This window comes from Macrotis lagotis, chromosome 4, assembly GCF_037893015.1.
Source record: "Macrotis lagotis isolate mMagLag1 chromosome 4, bilby.v1.9.chrom.fasta, whole genome shotgun sequence".
NCBI lineage: Eukaryota > Metazoa > Chordata > Mammalia > Peramelemorphia > Peramelidae > Macrotis > Macrotis lagotis.
In genome coordinates, this window is record NC_133661.1 from 72614505 (window position 1) to 72639505 (window position 25001).

The 25001-nt window shown below is 34.1% G+C and overlaps 1 protein-coding gene across 3 annotated transcripts in view; it reads left to right on the plus strand.

Moving 5' to 3' along the window:
- The window catches only part of LOC141521024 (WD repeat- and FYVE domain-containing protein 4-like), a 238790-nt gene that overhangs the window by 52316 nt on the left and 161473 nt on the right, over window positions 1-25001 (plus strand). The gene's annotated exons all lie outside the window — the stretch shown is intronic.

The following is a 25001-nucleotide window of genomic DNA, read 5'->3' on the forward strand; positions in this document are numbered from 1 at the left end:
GAAGTAATGGAGTGCTTTGCCATTTCCTTCTCATGCTTATTTTACAGATGTGGAAAGTGAAACAAACAGAGTCACATAGGGTCACATAGCTAATAAGTGTCTGAGGTCAGATTTGAACTAAGGAAGTCTATTTCCTGACTATGGTTGTGTCACTCTATCCATTACAAAACACTGGGCATTGCTTTGGTGGACAATTTAATACTAATACTAATACTAGTACTAATACTAATACTAATACTAATACTAATAAATACTAGTACTAGTACTGATACTGATACTAATACTAACACTAATAATAATGATGATGATAATAGCAACACATCAATAATGCTAATATTTATTTAGTGCTTTAAGGTTTGCCAATACTTTAAATGCACTCTCATTTGAGCTGCACAGCAACCCTGTGAGGTATATACTAAGGTTATCCCCATTTTATAGATGAAGAAACTGAGGATAATAAGGTTTAATAAGGTTAAAAAGGCTTGTCTGGGCTCATCCAGCTAAGTGTCTGAGGGAGATTTCAAATCCAGACCCTCCTTATTTCAAGTCTTCTAACTACTGTCCAACTCTCTCTCTCTCTCTCTCTCTCTCTCTCTCTCTCTCTCTCTCTTTCTCTCTCCAATCCTCCCTCCCCTCATTCTTGTCCACATTCTTGTCTAGCTACTTCACATTAAAATCTATCTTTTTCTTCTCTTCTTATATACACATGGTTTCCTTTATCTGGGATGCTTTCCTTCCTGACTTCTGTCTCTTTATTGTTGTTGTTATTCAGTCATTTCAGTTTTATCTAACTCTTTATGACCCCAAAAACCCCTGTTTTCTTGCCAAAGTGGTTCAGCATTCCCTTCTCTAGCTCATTTTAAAAATGAGAAAACAAAGGCAAGCAGGGTTAAGTGACTTATCCAGGGTCACACAGTAAGTATCTGAGATCAGATTTGAACTCAGAAGATGAGGCTTCCTGAATCTAGGTCTAGTGTTCTATCCACTATGGCCCTACCAACTGCCCTAGCTTTTCTTCAAAGCACAGCACAGATGTCACCTCTTACAGGTGTCCTCTCTAACATTTCTCCCAGTTGATATTCTCCTGCTCTTAAAGTTATATAGGACAATTATGTTTATATTTGGCATTTATTTATCTGTGTACATATTGTATCTCCCCAATAGGATGTCATCTTCTTAAGAGCAAGAACTCTATCATTTTGCTTTTGCATCCTCAGCATCTAATAGAGCCTTGAGCATAATGAATGATTAAATTGAATTGAATTAGCAAGTTGCTATAGCTAAAACATCTCTCCACTTGTAGCCAACTTTTTGGAAAGAGCCTTTCTGAAATTAGCTAGGCTGGTCAATCAATCACCAAGCACTTATTTATTGATGATTATCTTGTTTGTAACCAAGTGCCAAAGCTTGTGTTGCTCTGGAATTCTTTCAAGAATCCATGATAAGCCATCTTAGTAGGTTGTCAGTAGAGATGGATTTGTAATGATGAATGAGTCTGGGAATGCTAGCTAGTGTAAGCCTGTGAATCAAATCTGATTAATTTGAATCCAACATGGAGTTTGAAGGCAATGAAAGGTGACATCTTATATAGAAGAAAGAGTGTGTAAAAAGGCAGAAAGAAGAATAGACTCATATATCAGAAAAAACAAAAACAAATAAAGTAGAGGGATGAGCATGATACAAGTATCAGATCAAGAGATGAGAGGAAGAAACAGGAAAAAGCATAATAAATGTCTAGTATTTGGACTTTGGAAGAACTCAGACAACCCAATTCAATGAATACTTTGGGTATGGTGCTGGAAGGAATTTGCTAATTATTGCTGAACCTTACCTGGGTCAAAAACTCAGTTACAAAACAAAAAAGAAAATAAAAAATTAAAGTCTTCCATAGGAGTTCCTAGATTTAGTTAATTAGAGCAAGAAATAGCTAGTTTCTGTGCCACTATTTTGATGCTATGCCACAGAAAAGTTAGGACCTCTATTTCAGCATGTTTGGAGGATAAGGATCATACAGCACCTCTAGAAATTCTGTATCCTGAGACAATTATGCTTATGTGCTTATATAAAAAGAAAATTGGACTTCCTCCTAGAAGAGAAGGTTGAAAGAACACTTCCTGACTTTGTTTTTGTTTTCAATAGGAATGATATTTTAAGGAAGAAAACAAAGGGGTAGTACACATCCAACAGTTGTTCAATTAACCAGACATCTACTAATACTCTCCCCCCTGATAAAAGCAGAACTAACAATTTATTGGTGGGCTTTAATGGTCACTTCATCTTCAACATTTCATCATCAATTCAATAGGAATTGTTGTTTTAGATATAATTCTCATTATTCAAGAGGAACTGATTGCTGAGATTAGAAATGTTTAATTTCTCCAACTTAAAATAATATGATAGGGTAGAATAGGAAAGTGAGAGATTCATATTTGCCCCAGAATTTGGGAGTATCATTATCGAAAGATTCCACAAGGAATAGGTAGAATCCAGTGGACTAAAATTGTACAAGAGAAATCAATACAAGTTGCATGGGGAAAGTTGCAAGAATTAAATTATCAAGGTACAAAGGGAAACAATTTCATTGAAAAGGAAAAAAGGACACTTTTCTAAATGGATCAATATGGATTCACAGGGAAATCATCAACAGACTTAGATTTTTAAAAGGCATTTTTGAAGGGTGAAAGTAAGGGAAGGTAATGAAGGATGATTATGAAAGCCTGGTATGATACCATAAGCAGTGAGAGGAGTGCTAAATCTTGGAATGGGCTGAATTTGATGAAGAATAATATGTACAAAAGTGGATTTTATTTGTTTTTCTTTTGATTATTTTCCCAACTATATTGAGGTAAAGAAGAAATTTTTAAGGACAGGATTATTGATCAGGTTGGATGGGATGATGATAATATATCACAGAGAGACAGTTAACTTAATTATTCCTTCTTTGTTTTTTTCTTCTTTAGGAAATGACTTTTTTTTTTGACTGGAATGGCTAGAATAAAAAATGACTTATAGGATATTGTACTATTACATATCTCCCTTTTCAAAAAGAAGAGGGGAAAGAAAAGGAGTAGAGTCTTCAAACTGTAGGTCAATTAATCTTTTTTTTTCTCTCAAAAATTTAAAATGTTTTTTTTAAAGGATTTAGTAGTAAAAGTACAAAGCAAGTAGCATAGTCAAAAAGAACTCATATGATTCATCTAGTTAGATTAAATTCATTTTTCTCTGTGACAGTTATTAGAATTATAGGTCAGAGGAGTGATAACCTAAATTTTAACAAAGCATTTGAAATTCCTTTCATTCATTCAGTAAATATTCATTTCAAAATTCTCCCCTAGGAATTGAGAGTCCAGGTAAGACCTAGTGTTTGTCTTTGCACAGATTACAATCTGCTAGGGATGTAAAACCTAAAATAAGTAATAGTACAATATAGAATAGAAATAGTATAGTATGTAACATTATGTGTTAAGTGCTTAAAGTAATAGAACAGCAAAATAATACTAATGATAATTGAGCTGTCCACAAAAAGGATAGGTTGCCTAGGGAGTTAGTAAGTTGCCTGTAAGTAGAGATTTTTAAGCAAGAATTATAACTTCTCAGAGATTTTATGCAGTAGATGTTCCTTAGATATTGAACTAAATGTTCTAGGATGAGATAGCCTATGTCAGGCCCAATTATCTAATTTTTAATCTAGAGATACTGCTATTAAAATAATTCTTTTCCTACTTCTCTAGTCTAGTAGCTCTTAATTTATAATCCATCAATTTGCTTTTTAAAATGTATTTTCTATAAATTTTATTTCAATGTATTCGGTTTTCTTGGTAATCCTATTCATTTTATTTATTGTTTTACTTTAAAAGAATTATTCTGAAATTTGGAATTATGCCCAAAGGGCTACAAAAATGTGCATACCCTTTGATCCAGCAATACCACTACTCTGAAGAGATGATGAAAAAGGGTAAAAACATCACTTGTACAAAAATATTCATAGTGACCCTGTTTGGGATGGCAAAGAATTGGAAATTAAGTGAATGTCCTTCAATTGGGGAATGGCTTAACAAACTGTGGTATATGTGTGTCACAGAACACTATTGTTCTATTAGAAACCAGGAGGGGAAGCCTGGAAGGTTTTATGTAAACTGATGCTGAGTGAGATAAGCAGAAACAGAACACTGTACACCTTAATAGCAACATGGCAGTGATGATCAACCTTGATGGACTTGCTCATTCCATCAGTGCAACAATCAGGGACAATTTTGGGGTATCTGTGATAAAGAATGCCATCTGTAGCTAGAGAAAGAATCATGGAGTTTGGAAAAAACCAAAGACTATTACCTTTAATTTAGGGGGGAAAATCCCCGTTATCTTACCATAGAATTCTCTCTTATACTTGATTTTTCTTCCTTAAGGATATGATTTCTCTCTCATCACATTCCATTTAGATCAATCTATACCATGGAAACATTGTAAAAACTAACAAACTACGTTTGTGTGTGTGTGTGTGTGGGGGGGAAGATTAGGGGGAAAAACTGTAAAACTCAAAATGAATAAAATTAAAAAAAAGAATTATTCTGAGAAAAGGGATATAAGTTTCACTAGCATGCGTAAGAACTCCATGACCCAGGCAAGGCTAAACATATCCTCTTCAATTTGTCCTTTTTTACAATAATCTTAATATATAGATTCAAACACATCCCTCCCTGCACCCTCACCTTGCTAATACACACCAAACATGTCTCTATTTTTCTTTTGTTGTCCCTAAACTAAAATTTCCTGAAAACTATTGTGCTGACTCAGTCATATAGCATACTGACTAAAAATTTGGGTCTTTATTTCAGAAACAATATTGGCACCATTAAAAGAATTTTGAAGTTTCCCAGTGTTAGTGTCCAGTCTGCTCTTTTCCTAAACATTTAGGTCAATCAACTACCATTTAAGTATCTATCATAGATAAGTTTCATGCTGGGAACACAGGTGGAAAGAATTAAGTTTAAGACCGTCAGAGAAAGATGTTTTGTAGAAGAGATACTTTGGATGAGACTTGAAGGAAGTTAAGGAAGTTATATCTATTGTCTAGTTCAGTTCTGGTTGCAGCTTCTTATTTATTTGAGGTGCTTTCTTCAGATATAGTTAATGATGATTAAGCTCTATATATTATCCATCCAACTGGATATTATGGAAATATTACAGGAGAGATAGAATTTATAGGACTTGATGATGGACTGAATGGAGAATAAAAGAGGAAGAAAAGTTGAAGATTACTAAAAATATCTGAAACTTGGTGACAGCAGGATGGTGGCTTCGTTAAAAGAAATAGAGAAGTTGGGGAGACTAAAGTTGTAGATGATGATGAGGTCATACTTTTGCTTATGATGAATTTGAAATGATACCAGGATATCAGGTGAGACATCCAGGTAGCAAATAAAAATGTCAGCCTCAAGCTCAGGGAAAGAGTTAATGCTGAAGGTGGAGAAACTTATTTCATTTACTTATGATAACCATTAGAAATAGGTGAGATCAGCAAGGGATAGAGATTTCTCTCCTAGCTGTGAAGAATTTGTAACAAAGAAAAACACAGCTTAAAACAATGTCACCAACTCATGAGTCCAATTTGCTCTATTATAGTAATTTGAAAAATAGAAGTAAATAGATACAAAACAAACAGTGTTTTACCTATGATATTTCTTCATCAAGTGTATCATTTGCAAAACAGCTTTATCTTCATAATAGAAGGATAATTAACATCACTAATTATCTAATTAAGTTCATTAAGCATCCACCAACAGTGTACTGTGAAGTTGACATTATGTTCTACTGTCAACAAATGCTTTGATTTCTTAGGAAGTAATTAAAATGTAAATTAGCATGCCATTAAATGCACAGGGGAAGTTTTGAATCTGATATTTCAAAACTGCTTAGAGAAACATAGCATTTCTTAAATAGAATCAGTCATTTAACTATTAATGATTGTTTATTAATCATTTTCCATTATATTGGCTAATATCTAGATCATAGCAAAGTTATAATAAAAGATTAAACAGAATTTAAACAATTGCATTTACATTTCATTATATTTTTCTCTAATATGATAATGCTATTTACAAGTGTTTATTTTGTTTTTCATTTACATAGTATATATCTTGTTGGGTAGTTTTTTAATACTTTCTCTTTCATTAGAATGTTAGTTCTTTGAGAGCAGAGATGATGGTTTTACATTTGTGTCTGCATTATTATTTAAAGTATCTAGCACATATTTATAAATAAATTCTTGTGCACTGACTTTATATACGGAAAATCATAGGATGATAAGCACACATTTTGATCCTAAAAGAGCTTTGGAATTCACTCAGTTCATGTTTTCATCATGTCATGTTGTTGGGGGTTTTTTCTGGTTTCCTGAGTCAACCATTAGCTTTAATTGAATTAAATATCTCAAATGAAATGACGACTTTATAATTAGCATAATGTAGGGAGATCTGGTCTATATTCTAAGAGATGTGTTTCTTGTCCTGACTCCATCAATAATTAGATATATGAGCATAGTTTTATCACTTTTATGTCTTTGGATTTTAATTTTCTCAACTGTAAAGTAAGACCAAGAGACCAGATGAAAGGTGTCTTCTGAGTATCTAATCCAATTAACTTTTCTTTTCAAGATCATCTAAGCTTTAGGAACACTTTGTTTAAAAATATCCTCACTGGAATTAAGCAGTATGATTAAAACCCAGAATGGTATAAAAAGATCAAATTCTGAAATATGTATTTTCTTCTATAGACCATGTTTTATTTTAGTGAAAATCTTTCAACTTCTCTTTTATGTGAAATCAGCAAAAATAGAGTTGAGAAGTTTATATTACATTTGAATCTATATTACTTGACATGGTTGAAGAAAAGCAAATAAATTACCAACTTGGATCCAGTTTCCTTTTGTATAAAATTAGAAAACTGTGCTAGATGAGGGGTTCTTACTTAAAGAACTCCTTACATTTGTGTGTGCCATGGACCCCTTTGTCCATCTGATGAAACCTTTAGGGTCCCATCTGAGAATAATCTTAAATGAATAAAATAGAATACATAGAATACAAAGGAAACCAATTATTGTGATATTCAGTTACCACAATATTTTTTAAAAAGTTTGCAAGTCCCAAGAAGTAGGATTAGAAAATATTTGTTTCCTTCTAGTTCTACATTCTATTATTCCCTTATTCTACTATATAATCAAAATGATCTTGTGCTCTTATTCCAATCTTTGGAAAAACCTCAGATTAGAAGTCATCACTGACTGCAATTTAATACTCTCCATGGTTCTTAAAAGAAAAATCCTAAAACAAGCAGATAAATTTTAAAAAAACGTCCTTGAAGATTGGGGGGGGGGAAGCAGCAGGGAAATTGCTGCTCAAGTGGAAATCAGAGTTATAATGTAAAAGGTTGAAGATTCAGGACTTGGCAGGCAAGTCACAACACTGAAGGGACCAAAGGAGGTACTGTCATCTGAACTCAAAACAGTGTCAAACAAGGTTAGGGAAAGAGCTGGTGAATGATTTAAGTCTAGGATTCAAATTATATTTGATTATTACTGAGCACATAACAGGAAGCTGAAATAGGAAAAAACTGATCTCGCTTGTTCACATTCAGCATTCAACTCCTTTATGGGCACATTATTTTTTATTTTGGTTTTTGGTTTTTATACATCCATAGGTACATATACTTTATCTTGACTTTTCTGAGATCACTTTAGGTCCAGAGTTCCTTCTTCTGCCATGGCTATGGTAGTACAGGCATCCAGAAGAATAGATGTTGATTTGTAGGATGATACATCTTGTTGTCGATGAAACCAGGACACTTAGGTTGGGATGACTAATGTTTCATGTAATTCCACTAGGGATCCTTTTGTCTAATAGATGTTCTTTTCTCTCTATATATTTAAAGATCATTTACAGATCTTGGAGACAAATACAGCAAGTCTTAGTCACTGGCAAGTTCCTCATCCCATCATGTTTGTGATAGAAAATTTTCTGATGTGCATTTTGTCCATTTACTAGTCAGTCCTAACTTATTTCTCCTAAGGTTTCTGTGTTTGGTAACTAGAACTCAAACTAGAGGTGATTAACATTTTGTCCTAGTGTACTATCATTTAGAAAGACTCTATTTAAAATAATGATTTTTAAATGATTTTTCACATTTAAAAATTTCATATTATTTTCTTCTTTAGAAGCATAGGAATAATTGACTTGGGCATCTTATTGGCAAGAAAAATTAAAACAAGATGCTTCCAGACTGTCACTTCCTCCCCATACATTTCAGAGGAACACCTCTTTATATTGGCCTGATCCACCAGCTCCAAAAGTACAGTTGCTAGAAGTTGCTTCAATGCCTCTGGATACACACACACACACACACACACACACACACACACACACGCACACGCACACACAGAGAGAGATTCATATTCCTATAGCTAGTATTCCTGGTGCCTCCCTTCTTAAGCAACTAAAATTTTGTTGTATTTATTTATTAGTAATATTAGCATATTCAATTTAACAAAATAATTAATTGAATTGCTTCTTGTTTTTTTCTGTGTTAACAATTGCAAAATTCATTTAAAGGCATTTTTATATTGCTATTCTTAAGTTACAGATCAGCACATTATAGTTCTATTCATGAGTAAGTTTATAGTGACAAGTCAGCAGTAAATTGTCCTCCTTGGGAAGACACAGTTCAAGATTTTTCTAAAGTATTTTACTTTATAAATTTCTTTGACATCAATCATGTGGGAGCTAGATTGGAAAAATTTTCAGATATCTCTAAGTAACAACACTGGAGCTCAGAAATTTGAGTAGTGTCAATTGCTCCTTGAATGTAGAGCTACCAAAAGTCTTCTTTAGAAAATGCTTTCAATTACATGATTAATTTCTTCCTAATGAGACATTTCTACTTAAAGAGAAATAATTTCCCAAGAAAAGTGTCTATAGTCTGGAAAAGTTTGACCAATTTTCTAATGTTTCTGTTTTTTTTCTCCAGTTTCTTTCCACTTTGCCAGGGAGCATGGCTAGACAAATTCACCATACTGCTCAGTTTGTGGTCAGTGAAGGTGGCCATTTCTAAATCTGCAAATAAACACATACACAAACACACATACACACGCAGAATATTGTTACATACATATGCAATATGTTTACCCATATTTTGTCTCTCTTAGTCAAATGTAAACTCTTTGAGAGCAATGACTATTTTTTGCTCTTTCCTTTGTCCAAGACCCAGTCACAGTGCTTGTTATATAGTAAAATTTTTTTATTATAGTATATTATGGAAATGCTCATTATATTCCATAAATTTGTTTAAATGGGGAAAAAAGGATATAATAAATGCTTGTTGGTTGCTAGCAAGTATACAGGTGCACCTCATTTTACACAGTAGTAGTGATTCTAAAAGGTATGTATGAATTTTTTGTAAATGAGATGATCTTAAATATATTGAGAAACCATGAGTTGAATTCTTTTGAATAACAAAGAAAATTTTCTGCAGAAAATTAGTAGTAATTTATTCATTTTGTAAATCTGGTAATGAATTTTCTTAAAGTGAGGTACACCCACATTTTTTTTTAAATGGAGGAATGAAAAATAATTAGAACATCAACTGAAAGTAAAGCACAACTGGTTTTTAAATTGCTCCTTTCAGGAAAACACGCATTTTTCTGGTTTATTTTTCTGGATTAAACTTGTTTAAAACTTTTACATCTTTGCAAATGGGGGGAAATACTTTGAAGTCAACACGCCAAAAATATATAAATTATAAATAACAGCAGATGGTCCTGGCGTGGAAAATAAGTCTGGTGTCTCTCCTGAGGCCCTGCTGCCATTCATAACCTGCTCGGGCCGCTCATTCCCAGCTTGTGACATCGGTGGAGCCTGTCGAGTGAGTTACAGCCGCCTTCTCGCTCTGGGACCCATCTATTATGTTCACAGACTAGAAACTATTTTGGTTAATTAAAAAAGTCTTTGAGAGTCTCTGAACAGGAAGTTTTGAAGTCTCTTGTTCTTTGCCTTTGTTGATGTGGGTATGTGGAAACTTGGCTCATCAGTCTGGCTAAGAATAAGAAGTTATTACTGAAGGTATGATGACAGTGAGTAGAAGGAACAAAAATAAAAGAGAAAAATATCTGGGGAAATATATGAGGGATATTAAGGTGTTGAGTTTTTAGCTTACCTACCCAGGTTATAAGATGGAAGCTAATGATTATAGCTGTTAACCATGTTTTTGCCTGTTTGATTATCAGATTATAATCTCCATGAGGGCAGGAACTGTGTCTGATATAAAATTTCTATTTTCTAAAGCATAGTCCTCAGCAATCAATTGGTGATCCATAAATATATGTTAAATGAATGATAAATTAATCTTGAATGGCTGAGATTTTCAGTAAAAAGAACAATTATAATTATAGACCAATACTGGGGGAGGGGAGGGACCCTTCACAAGTCATTTAGGCAAAAACATCAACCTGAAACACAAATCCTTTTTACAGCATTGTTGATGAATAGCCATCTGGCCTCAACATGAAGGCCTCCAATGATGGAGAACTCACTGCCCACCAAAGGGATTTATTTCAATTTAAAGGACTCTAAAGATGAAAGTTTTTTTTTTCCATCATTCCTCCCTGTACTTCTACTCATTGGTCTAAGCTGTGTTTTCTGGGGCCAAATAGAGTGATAGCTAGAAGATCAAGTGCAGAGTAAATCTAACACATGATGAATTCGTTGAATTGCATATTAAAAAGCAAAAAGGTTATTGAAGAATAATGAAGAATAATGCCTGGGGAAAAGGAAATATATGAGTAATTTATCTAAGATATCTTAACAACCAGGAAAACTAAGGTCATGTGTTCAAATGGAAAATTTCATGTAGTCAGAAGGAGAGATGAGTCTGATAGGTGTCTTCTAGTAAGATTTGATTTTTTTTAATAGATTGCAAGTCTAATATGATTCAAAGCAGCTGAAGAACTAATGCCATCTTGGGTTACAGCTGTCCTAGTCGTATCATACATGAAGCAGTTGGTTTAGAGTGTCATATTAGGAAGAGCATTGATAAGCTGAAAAAGAATATAGAGGAAGACAAACAAGATGGTGTTGAACCTTGAGGTCATGCTATATAAGGACAAGTTGTAAGAGGGGCGATGTTTAATGAGAGAAGGCGTAGAGGATATTGGAAAACTGTGTTCAAGTAATTAGTGATCAAGTGGTAAAGGGATCGAACTTGTTTGACTTGGCCTCAGAGGGCAAAACTAGGAGCAAGGCATGGAAGTTGTGAAGAGAAGGTTTTAGGTTTGGTTTATGGAGCAATTAAAGCTATCTGAAAGTGAAATGAGCATTTGATAGGGAATAGCTTCTCACTGAGGACCTTCAAGAAAAGACTTGATCACTTGATATTAGAAAAGCAACAATTGTTTAAGAATATGTTATCTATATGATACCCAATGGAAAAGAGGGAGAGAGGGAGGAGAAAAAGAAAGGAAAAAAGGAAAGGAAAGAAAGAAGGAAGGAAAGGAAAAAAGGAGGGGAGGAAAGAAAGGGAAAAAAAGAGAAAACTAATAATGAAGAAAGTGAATAAAAGGAGTGAAAAAAAGAAAAAATAAATGAAGGAAGGAAGGAAGTCTTTTGATTTACCTTATGAGCAGTTGAAAATATCACTGCTTTTAAGGATTGGATCAGCACTGTTACTCTGAACTTCCTCTTTGAGAACAAATACAGAATTCAGTTCTGCTAGTCTTTATGAGAAAGTAGTTTTTTTTTTATGGTTTAGTTTATTTATTTATTTTTTCTTTTTTAGTTGTTTTGGTTTCTTTTTTAGTTTTTTTATTTCAAGGCAATGGGGTTAAGTGGCTTGCCCAAGGCCACACAGCTAGTTAATTAAGTGTCTGAGATCGGATTTGAATTCAGGTACTACTGACTCTAGGGCAGGTGCTCTATCCACTGTGCCACCTAGCCACCCCCTGTTTTTCTTAATCTTAAAAAATTTAATTGTGATTCTTCATATTTCTTTACTAATGCTGAAAACAGTCACTAATAATTTGATGTGAGGTAGGCCCATGAAGTAATGAACTCTATCATTATTAATAAAAATTGGAATATTTAGTATCTAGTCACTAATTCACCAAACTTGTTGAATAGATATAATAACAGCATGTTTCTAGTATTTTTATTCTACTTCTCTTCAAGGGGAGATGAATTTCTTATCTTTTTTAAAAAAAGGCAATTCCTAGTTTTAATGACCTTGTTGCTGATTTTGAATGGAAGGAAGAAAAAAAGGATAGCATTCTAAAGTGTCCAGGAAAAAAATATTAATCAGATAAATATTCCAGTTACAATTTAATTTCGATAAAGGAGATTCTACCAATTTTGTAACATGTCTTAACAGGATGTTGTCAGCATTAAAATTGAAAAAGTGGTTTCCATTTTGAATTTCTATATCTAAAATCAGATTGAGACTTTTTCTAGGATTAAAATTCTTATCGTTGGTAGAAATTTGTGGTTCGGGTTATTTTTCTAATACATTTGGATAAACTCCAGATTTTTCTGTGACATACCATTTACTGTTTTCCTCTTACATAATCTTTCTACTTCTTTTTTTCTGGCTATGTGAACAGCATTTATAATATTATTATAATTACTATATTTGATGAGTATGGTTCTTATAAGTGAAAATCAAGTCTGGCCTATTTAAATTTCATTTTCATTCCTGATAACGCAATTCTGATTAATGGGAGCTCTCTACTTTGAAACTGCTTTTTGAAGTTACCTTTGAAGCAACATTTATAGGGAATGTTGGACTCCTGATTTCACTTTTCCCAGCGGCCCATGTGCATATTTTACTGGAATACTGTGCTTGGTCTCATCATATCTGTTAATTGCTCAAAAAAGTGTAGATTCCAGAAATGATTCCTCAGTACCTACAACCACCTAACATTCACATTGAAGTTCATCATAAGGGACTATGCTGAAAACCATCACTGGATTTCCAGGCTGATAATATTTTGGAAAGTCAAATAACGTTCTGTTAAAGAATATGTTATTGGACAAATATACTTCATTGTTTCATAAATTCAAGCTTTCACTCTAGCAGTGCCCAGACCTGAGCTCAAATAATTTCTTTTTCTTTGTTTTACATTTTATTTTATTTTATTTATTTTTAATTTAATATTTATTTTTTCTCATTTTGTACAAACAATGTTTTTTTATATTTATTTAAGGCAATGGGGTTAAATGATTTGTCCAAGGTCACACAGCTAGGCAATCATTAAGTGTTTGAGGTCGGATTTGAACTCAGGTCCTCCTGACTTCAGGGCTGTCAAATCTTATTTCCACCCCTTGTGTCAACACTCCTGGCACTACCTGTGTGACCTTAGCCTCAGTTTCCTCAACTGAAATATGAGGGAGTTGGACTAGATAGTATCTGAAGTCCTTCCTAGCTCTCTATTTTCCTGTGAGTTTACAGGCACAATTCTGACGCTAGGTAGTCATTACACTCAATGCACAAGATCCCTTCCAAAAAAAATGAGCTAACTGGCAGTCACGTTGCTCATGATGATCCTCTTGAAATTAGACTTGTGCTCTGATGGCAATCTGTCACAGAGACAGAACTTGATTGTTGGTCACTATATTTCCAACTCAGCAGGACTCTCTAAGAGCTCATTGTTCATATATATTATGCATATGATCTGGGTCACCATAGCACTCCAGTGATACTTTAGACTCCTAGAACATTTCAAAGTTTAGATTCCTATACATTGTGAAAAATAAAAACACGATCAGCAAATGCATAGCAGGGGGACACCATGAAGCCACAGTTCTACTAGGAATCTCTGTGAACTACATAGACTGAAAAATATCTATAACATACATCAAGAATTTCTATTTTCTATTTTGACATTAATGTAAAGAATCAATTTGATGTTGGGGCTGCCTTCAGGCACAATAGAAAATTATCTCTTTAGTTCTTAGAAAGACTAGTCATTGGTGAAAGGTGGCATTTTCTCTCCCTTCTGAATGATGAGCAAAGACTTAATAAACATCTGGGTCCTTTTATATTATTCCATATTCCAATGTCATTTTAAAATATAGTATCTTTGGAAATGGTGAAGGGGTTCTAATGAATGAGAGGTAGATTTAAGTCCCCACACATGTTCATGGGAAGATGCTTAGGAATTGAAAACCCCTGAAGTCAATCACATTCATCTTTCATCCAAACCATTTTATACTAATAGTAACCTTCCTCACCTCTTTGGGGAGTTGTGAGTCTTAATTAATGTTTATACAGTCCTCTGAGGTCTTAGCTGAAAGGAGTATTATTAGGAAAAGATTATTCCAATTAATGTTACTATGATTTCATTTCTCCTATTTTATCATCAGGAATTTAGCTTCCCTTCCTGCCAGTTAAAATGTATATTACATCTGAGGTTAACATAAACATATTTAAAAGAGAGAATGATGAATTCCATGGGAAATTATTGTAACTATACTTTCTGATGTGCTGTATTTTTATGTCATTTTGGTCTTTTGATGCCAGGGTGCTTTTCATGCTAGTTATTCTTCATATATTCAAGATGATTTAATTTAATAAAAAAATCATCAGTTAGTAAAAATAAATGTCTTGGAAATGTTTAACAATGAGAGTATTTAATAAGAAATGAATTATATTATTTTAATCTAATCCTTCTTCACAAGCACAGTGCTCCCATTGCTTACCATCGTGGCTACCATGAATATTTTTCTCATCATTGTTAATATTGTTGTTGTTATCATGCTATTTTTTCTTTTTCACAATTTAAAAAATTGTTTTATTACTCTTAATCAAGGACTAGTCAAAGAAAAGGTAAAAGATAGTCAGGGAATAGGAAGAGCGCTCAAATTTAAAAAAAGAGAAGAGACCCCAGAAGTCTTATAGTTCAAATTCTCTGATTTTAAAATATGATAGCTAGTTTTGGGTTATTCAAAATGCTGCTCTATGCCATAGACATGAGTCTTGGTCTGACTGGTCTCAGTGAGACAGAACCATTGCTAGAAAATGTTAGGAAAAAACTACTCAATGCTTTTAACGATCTACAAACTGACTAGACTGTTTTGGGAGATAGTGAGCACCCCATCACTAGTAATCTTTAAGCAAAGACTTTGTGACCACAGAATAATGTCCAAAAAGGGCTCCCTGCACGTACTTCTCACAGGTTCTGGAGTGAAAGGAGACAGGAAATAAAATCCCATATCTACCACATGTTAGCCCTGTGTCCATAGGCAAGTCACATCCCCTCTTAATTTACTTTTGTTGTCCTTCACTTGTTTTTAGTCACATCATGCTATTCTTCCAGTAATATCTTCTTTTAAGTCCTCCCTCATCATGATTTGGAGATGATCCTGACTTCTGGATCCTTCTAGATCCTTGATAAATGCCTATTAATTGGTTGACTGATTGAGTCTCAAAGGAATTCCTACCAAACAGCCTGGTGAAAGTACTGTATGTCTTCCATTTAGTATAAACCTAGCAAAGATTAAAGATGCTAGTTACTGCATTGGCTGCAAAATGCCAATTTCTTCAGCCATGGCAATTCTCAAACACAAGTGGTGGAGTGGATGGGAAGTCAGTTGATGAGGGTAGACAGTACTCAATAATATAACCACAGATCCTTGAAATATGGAACATTCTCCATATTGTCATTATTTTTCATTACTTAAGAACCCAAGTGCTGATCCTCTGTTGTCAACATTTAAGCACTTCCCTGAATGTTCAGCCAAAAAGAATATCTTTCATATTCATAATCTCTGCTGAGTCCTTCCTCAACTGAGATTATTGAAACCTGACCATTTAAATCATAGAAGAATCAGGATTATTGCTCCCCACTTCAATTCATAATAGGACAGCATTTGTTTCTCACACAGGTCTTATTCATCTTAGATACTATGGGTAAAAATCAGGAAACTTTTTATTTTGGAAGAATAAATCCAATTCATGAATCAGACTGATAAACACCATTACCTATAAGTATATATGACAAAAAAGCAATCATATCCCCTCACTGAATCTTCTAAAGATGAGGGAAAGGGCAAACTTATAGGTTGATAACACAATTGTATCCAAATCCCATGTCTTTCTTGGTGGACTTATGCTGGAAAAGGTGACATGTGAGGTCTTTCACAAATATAAAATTCCTATGTCTATATTTTTGGGAAGCAGCATGGCCAATAGAGAACTAGCCTCAGAGTCAGGAAGTTCTGAGCTCAAGTCTTACCTCTGACACATAACATGGATAAGTCACTTGATTCTGAAGTGATTTTTGGCAACTAAGATTAGTTGTAGAATGATTTTTTTGATATCCATTGGTGGAAGGAATTTCTTCACCTAGGAGTTCACTATGCAAATTGAATCACAGGTTCAAACAAAAAAGAATAAATTATCTTCTCCCTACTTTCCTCACCGATTTCGGAGTGCTGTTTCTTCCCACATCAATCATGATATATACATATATACTTTCTCCTAGCAGCTACATTATGTTGTTTGAAACTTTGGATTTCATTCATTTAGGGAATTCTTAGAGTACATACAATATTCCCCAATTTAAATAGCTTTAGACAACAGCCTAGGTCATTGGGAAGCTAACTGCATCTCAGGTCCACAGGCTACATCACAGGGAAGCTGTTACACCATGTTGCTTCTCCAAAGACAGAATTACAGACTCTTGCATTTGAAAGAGATTGTCCCCATGGTTCAGGGTTTCCTCCAATGGAAATCACAATTTCAGAGAATTACCTGGGCCACTGAAAGATTAAATCATTTGCTCAAGGCCAAGTTTGTGACTTTCCTTAGTACAATACACAGTTTCTTGTTACTATGTGATGTTTCTGAGTTTAAACTCTGTAAAGCTAGGAATTCTGACATTTATTCCTCCCATTTTGGTATATGTTGCATTGGGAACTTTTCACAAATGATTTTGGAGTGAACAGATGAATAACAGTTGATGATAAGTCAAATTCACCCTTGAGGTACAATTTTATAACAAATACATCACAATACCCAAATGGATTAACAAAAATGACCCCTCTTTGTTGTAGCATTTTTAGTATTCATCCATCCTTTTTACTGCTTTTTGATGAAGCTGGTAGGGATGGTAGTACCTGGAAAATGAAAGTATAAGATGGGTGGTATATGTATATGCCAGCAAACAAATAAATAGCATAGTTGTGTTCAAATTTGACACAGAACATTCACTCAGGTAAAAAAAAAGAAAATTGGGAAATATTTGCCCTAGTTTCCTCAAAGTTCTGAAAATAAATGTGCCTTCCTAAGTTTCTATTTCTGCTATAGTGAACCTTCAATGCTGAATTTCTTGTCCAGTGTTCTTTCCATTCTAAGAACTCATGTCATTCATGTGAAATAGAAAGCTATGAAATTTATTGTCATTATAGAAATTGAAGAATAAACAGTAACAAGTCACCTGAGGCCATTACTTCTCTTTTGTGACTAGATTAGTTTAGCTAATCCTTGAGGTTTCTTCTAACTCTGGGATACTATGATTCTATGATATTTTAGCTACACCATATTTTCATCCATTGGGAGTACATTGAACAGTTTTGCTAGAGATTCACAGAAATAAACTGCTCTTTTCTTATGAGAGCTCATTTTATGAATTTTTTCCATAGCAGGAAGTTCAAAATTAAGTTTAATAATAGTTAGTGGGTTTTTTAAATTGCATTCTGAGAACTTTTGTGATCATTTTGCAAATTGTATGCAATCACTAAATATGAAAGGACAACAAAGAAATCCATGCAGCTAAGACAGTGTGTTTGTTTATGCGTGTGTGCATGCTTGCATGCGTGCATGTATGTGTGTGTGTGTGTGTATGTGTGTGTGTGTGTGTGTAGTGGAATCAGACACAAGTTAGATGTTCATTAACTCTAAAAATCCATTTTCCAAAAGGGGTGTTTGAGATTTCTGGGTTCTGTCTATCCACAGGACAAAGGTAAATTGGAACTAAGTCTCTCAGACATGTTCATGTCTACCCAAAATAGCAATGTAGGTTTCAGAATAGAATGAGGGCTAGCCCACAAAAATAATAGATTTGTGGAGTTATGAAATGAAACCTAAGCTAGTGTTAGGAGAATCAGAATCTAAACCTTGGTTGTATCATCAGTTCATTATTTAACATTGGGCATGTCTGTAGATTGTAACTCCATTTTTCCAATTATAAAAGGGAGAAACTATTAACTTTGTCTTTTAAAGTGCTCATAAAAAAACAAATAAAATGTTTGAGAAAATGATTTTAAAAGTTAAAATTTTTATAAATATATTGTAGTACTAAAATTCACATGACTTAAGCAGCTCTACCAATTGAATTGACTGTAACAATTTACAGATGCATTAACAATGCATTAATTGAATAGTTTTCTCAAATCACACCAAAAATGTGTTGTTCTCCCTTTTTATCAGTTCTTCCAATCTGATGAGTGTGATATGATCAACAGAGTTGAATTAATTTGCATGGTTTTGATCATTTTTCTTTTTTATATGACAATGGATAGCTTATGGGCATGTGATGGATAGAGTTCAAGTCCTACAGACAGGAACACTCATCTTCCTGAGTTCAAATCTGACCTCAGACACTCATTAGTTATGAGATTTTGAGCAAGTCATTTCACCCTGTTTACTCACTTCCTTATTTGTAAAATTGTAAAATTTGTAAAATGTGAAAAAAGGAAATAGAAAGCCACTCCAGTATCTTTGCCCAAGAAAACCCCCAAATGAATCACAAAAAGCTGAACACTATTGAAAGAACTGAATAGAAAAAATAGATAACTTAGATTTACTACCTTGAAAATTTTCTGTTCACAATCTTTAACCATTTTCTCATTAGAAGAATGATTCTTGGTATTTTAAGTTTGAGTCACTTCCTTATATATCTTCGAAATGAGAACTTATCACAGAAATTTGCAGGAAAGATTTTTTGTCAGTTTCTTTCTAATCTTAGTTGTATTGGAATTTTGTGCAAAACCTTTTCAATTTTAAATAGTCAAAATTGTCCTTTTTCCATTCATGTAACTCTCCCCTTTTAGTTATGAATTCTTTCCTCTCCATAATCAAATAACCCTCTCCAAAGAACCAAAATATTATTTCTTCTTATTTAATTGATTTTATTTATGATATGACCTACCTTTTATAAATAGGCAATATATCCTTTTGGAGTTTATTTTAATATATTATGTGTAGTGTTAGTAAAAATCAAATTTCTCTTAGATTGTTATTTTTTTATCAGATAATTTGTCAAATAATGAGTTCTTCCTACACTAATTGCTCCCTATTCCATTGATACTCATATCTTTCCCAAACCCAGTTTTGGATTACTCCAACAGTTCTCCTTCCCTATTACCTGTTGCTGAGTGAAGCCAAAGTAAAACATAGAACTGAATTGACTAAATGGTGTTCCACTTCATCTGGGCCCTTACCTTAGCAAGATAGTTTTTTCCCTCTCCAATTGAACTTCCATACTATTCACCATAGAATCTTTTCCAAATATTCTCTTTTCTTAAACATCTATTAACATTCTGTACAGTGTTCCTTCTCAGTTAGGAACTTTATCTCATACTTTTGAGAGAAAATAGAGATCATTTAAGTAAGCTGCCTTATCCTCTGTCTTCTACATTCCAAATCCCTCTTTCTTCCACATTCCAGTTTCTAATGAAGAAATGGTCCTTTTCCTATGACAAATCTATCTACTTGTATGTTGATCCAATTGTACCTGCATTGATTTGCTCCCCCCAAATCTCTCCTTTTCTGATGCCTTCTTCCCTGCCGCCTAATTCTCTTACATTTTGGGGGAAAAATTTCCCATCATATATTACCATTCCCTCAAGCTATTTCCTTATAATTTCTCTCCCCTTTTCAGACAAATTCCTAGGGCTACTAGGGAGACTGCATGAGGTGCTTCCAATTCTTTTCCTCTAAATTCAAATACCTATTCTGTCTTCATAGACAATATAGAATTTTCTGGAAAGATAATTCTGGATTTATAATCCAAGTTTCTTAATTTTATAAAATTTGTATTCTTTCATGATTTTCATGAGTCATCATTAAAAAGTATATTGTTATCTGAATTAAAAATAAGTAATATCATCTGGCACTTAAAAATTATCGTTGCTATAGCATAAGATTTAAATTATGATATGCATAGACATTTTAAATTTAGGGATCTTCTCTATTAGAAATTCTAATTTAGATGACCAAATGATAATCAGTGAGGACAATATTGGGGGTTTCATATGCAAGGTGATAGAGATCCAAGTCCTCAGGCCCAGGTACCATTTTAGGTTCCAGCCCACCAGTACAAGTGCTAGTTTTGGAAGTATCTGAAAAGGGTATTATATTATGAATATTTTCATTATTAATTTCCAATAAATCTGGGTGGGATATCTTGCCTGACTCTCCCTCCCACCCCGTTATCTTTCTTCTTTCTGGTACTTTAACTCATTAAGTAGTTTTATCATATTTAAAAAATTTAGATGAACTCTCTTCAATTTGGTCATTTTTAGTTTGGTTTATTAAAAAAAAACCTAAGTGTGTGCTCTATTAAAGTCATTTAAAATTTCTCTTTAATAGTGTTTCTATTTGTTATTTTTATGGTGTTTGTGAGGAGTCTGGGTCCCTTACATTTCTTACTTAAACATCTTGGATCAGTCTTAGACCAAAACTTCTGAGTCTTGGGTTCAATAATCTTTTTATATAACATTATTCAACATCTGATCACATTTATTAAATACTTATTGCAAACTATCTTTGGCAAAACAAAGGCAAAAAACCTTTAAAATCCCTTACTTAAAGGATATATACATATATATATATGTATATATATATATATATATATATATATATATATATATATATATACAAATTTGTGTGCATGTGTATGTATGTGTAAGTGGAGATTGAGGGGAAAAACATTTGTACACAAATCTCATGGAATATAGGGACAGGAGGAGGTCTATAATTATTTGGAGGAAATCAAAAGAGCTTATCTAGGAGGTGATACTTAAGCTGAGCTTTGCATGAAGCTAAAGAATTTTATGAAATGGAACTAAGGAACTTGGACTAACGAACGAGTCAAAGAATTAGATCTTAATTCTGAGGGGAAATAAATCTAAAAGTAAAGTGCACTAAACATGATGTTTTCTTCCCTCTGAGAATGAGAAGGGTGAGCACTGCTAAAAGGAAGATGTTCATATTCATGGTTAGAGTCTTGAGAGGGGAGAGAAGAGTTTCAAAGTTATGCTATCAGAAACCTCAACTACAAGAATCATCAGTCATTTTTCATGATCTTTTTGAACCCATTTTGGTCCATCCAATCCTAGCTTGAATGTCCTTTGGGACTTACCTCCAACACTTAGTTTCATCAGGGATATAAAGGAAAGTGCTGGAGACAAGAGCTTCTAGAGAACGTTATCCTCCAGGATTGTTAAGTAACCTTGTGCTTGACTAACTTGAGAATATATTCAGAGAACAACTTGTCCAAATTAAGCCTGCTATAAGAATTAAGCTTGCTATAAGAATTCCCTTCAAATCCTCCCCAATTAATAACTATTCAACCCATATTTGAATACATGTGGTGGTAGAAAAATCTTTTCCTCTCAATGTAACTTATCCCAAGTTCTAATAGCTATATCTGTTAGGAAGATTACCTTCCATTCACCAAAGAAGTAAGGAGCAGAGACAAAGAGCCTTATATATCATCTAGTCAATCCTCTCCTTTACCAGATGAAGGAAGTTAAGTCATTAGTTTTAACTCTCCCTTCTGGAGCAGAACAGTACACTTTTAATTGCTCTTTTACAAAATTACACTTGAACTATTTCAAGACCTTCTGAAACATAGCAATGAAATTTTAATTTCTCTTTTACAAAATTACACTTGACAAGGCTTGATTACAAGTCTTGAATTACACTTGATTCAAGACTGAGTGTCCAGCCTCTACAGTATAAAGATGAGGAAACAAGTCCAAAATGCTCAAATATTGTGCCCAAGAGTGTAGACGAAATAAATTGTAGAACTGGGATTTGAACCCAAATTTACCTTTTTTGGATTACCATGGTCCTTTTCACTTTCAGCAGGTCTTTTCTAAGTAAACCATTGTCTAGCCATAGTTCCTCAACCTTGTACTTATGCAGGCAATTTCTCGAACCCTTACTTATTTTGAATGTGCCATCCATTTCCACATTGGTACAAGGGAAGGAGTTCTATCAATCAGTGATGGGAGAATGTAAGCAAGGACCTCTTATATTTTCCCTAAAGTCCCTTCTAGATTTCAAGAACATGTAATGAGATTTTTGCATCCATAATTTTACATACTTCTTCCCCCCACCTCCAAATTAGGTTAGTGCTCCATTCAGCAGGTTTGGAGCTTATTTCTGTGACTCTGGTATACTTTTTAACAGAAGGCAGGTCTTACGCATGGGCCCACTATCGGCTTATTGCTTTCTAGGTCAGCCTTTATGGGAGTTTGATATGAATTATGGAATAGTTTTGTGAGGCCACAACTGTGATTACAGGCTTAATGATGCTTTAAACAAACAAAATGTAATGACTGTCATCAGCATAAAGCAGGGGCTTCCTGCGGGGAAATGCCAATAAATGGGGCTTCTCAGTGGGGGAGGGTGCAACTGGCTGCTTTCCAGATGCAATCGGCACCACATAGACCTTGTATGTTAACTTAATTATAGCACAGTGCCAGCCTCAGTGAGGCAGTTTTACTTTGAAGAATCACTGCCCACCCAGCTTAGAGTCAGTGCATTTAAAGGTTACCCATCTGATCCATGTCGTTGGGAATGGCCTGGGATTCAATGGCTAGATTTGGATCAGTGGCTCAACTCTCAGTCACTCAATCTGCCCAATGTAAGAAAAAAGCATGATCTTGAGACCAGAAACTACCTCAGGAGAGCCCAGGAACCAATTTGGAAAGGATGGACTTCAAGAATAGGACTCAATCTGTTGTTCTCTCACTTCTCACCAGGACAACGATAACACTGAATAATCTTTGGGGGCCTCGGTTCTATTTCATGAGTTCCCAAGCCATCTTCTACTCCCTCATTTGCTAAGCAATAATGGCTTAGCTTAAATGCAGCACATAGATGCATCATTCTATTATCTTCCAAAATCCGCTATATGTAATGATATTAAAGCAGATGTGCCTTTGTCCTTGAAACATACATACCCATGTGCATACGCACTCTCACTCACAAACACACACAGATTTTTCCTGCTTTCAAAGTCCACCAAATGCCTTGAGTTTGTATTCTATGTTAAAATGGAATATTAGAGTGAAACCAGATCTCACAGGTCATCTAGTCCAAACTATACCTGAACAAGAATTCTTTAATTAACATAAATGTCAACTGGCTGTTCAGTTTTAAGTTGGAAGTCCTTTAAAGACAATGAACTTACAATTTCCTAGGCAGTTCTTCTCATTTTTCATAGGGCAGCTAGGTGGCATAGTAGAAAGAGTGCTGGGCCTAGAATCAAGAAGACCTGAATTCAAATTAAGCCTCAGACATTTCCTAGCTATGTATCAGTTCCTCCTTCTGACTTTGGGGATGCAAACAAAGCAAGTCTACTCTTTTATCTATGCAATAACCCTTAAAATATGTGAAAACAATTTTTGTTCTTGCTAAGTAAATCTCTTCTTCAGGCTGAGCATTCCTAATTCCTTCACTCATTTCTCATCTGGCATAAACTCAAGGTCTTTCACCATCTTGGTTGCCTTCAATGCCCTTTGAAAATTGTACCATACATTACTGAAAAGTAATTGATTCTGCCAAATTTTACATTACAAGATCCTTTTAAACTATTTTTTGCCAAGTTAGTTGTCTCATTCAGCTTTGAGACATGTAGATCTGGTTAGTATGCCTTCTAGGTCTTTTTGCAAATCTTTGATAAAAATGATAACTAGCATGGAGTCAAGCACAAGTCTCCTGCCTTGTAGATCTACCAAGATGACTTCTCTTAGGATCAGTCCATACAGATACATACAGAGATCAATCTGGTTATGTTATCCTCTAGCACATATGTCCATATTTTTTGAAGGACAGCAAAAGAGTGTATATCAGGAGGTCGGCTCAAACTTAGAAAAACAAAACAAAACAAAATATTTTTGGTGGTGTTGGAGAATGAGCCATAGGGTAATAGTTCTAAAGTTGAAAGGGACTCTGAAATGATGTCTTATAACTCTCTAATTTTACAGACCAAGATAAGCTTAACAGATTGGTCAAATCTACACAGAGAATTGATTCCAGATATTCAGTGATAGACTAACAATGTTCACAGGAGGATGCTGGTACTAGCTCTCTCCATTCAGGAGAGCCAATGTCAGATTTGTCAGTATTAGCAATCATAATTCAGAAATCAACAAATGCTGTAAATCAGGATTTTATTTATTATTCTTTTGAAAATGATTAAAATGCAGTTTAAATTTAAAAGTATGTCATGGATACATTTTTTGAGAGCTATTATATGTTCTATTAAACATTTCCCAGCAAAACCCTTACTTCAGCGTTGCATGTGCTATCTTATGTGATCACTGAGTTGGTTGGTGGTTTTTCTTAATTTTTTTTTCTTTATTACAAGGGAGGGGCCTGGGATGTGGACTAGAAACATGAGAAAAACAAAATGTGCAAATCAAAATCAAAAATCAAATCTAAATATCATTCATCTTACCTACAATATCCCCCTGATTAATCAGTCTAGTAACCTTGTTTATCAGAGTGAAGAAATTTTCAATTTCAACCTCATATTAGGACAAAGTGAAGCCTCAGATTTTGGTTCTCACATTTATTTCCTTTTCTAATGCTTGCAGTTACTAACGATGCTCTTTACAGATAATATTACTATGTGTTGTTCCCTGAACTGGAGAGACTTGGACTCAGGCTCTACCTCAGATTGTTTGACCTTAGCTAAATCATTTAACCCCTCAGTGTTCTACAAAACC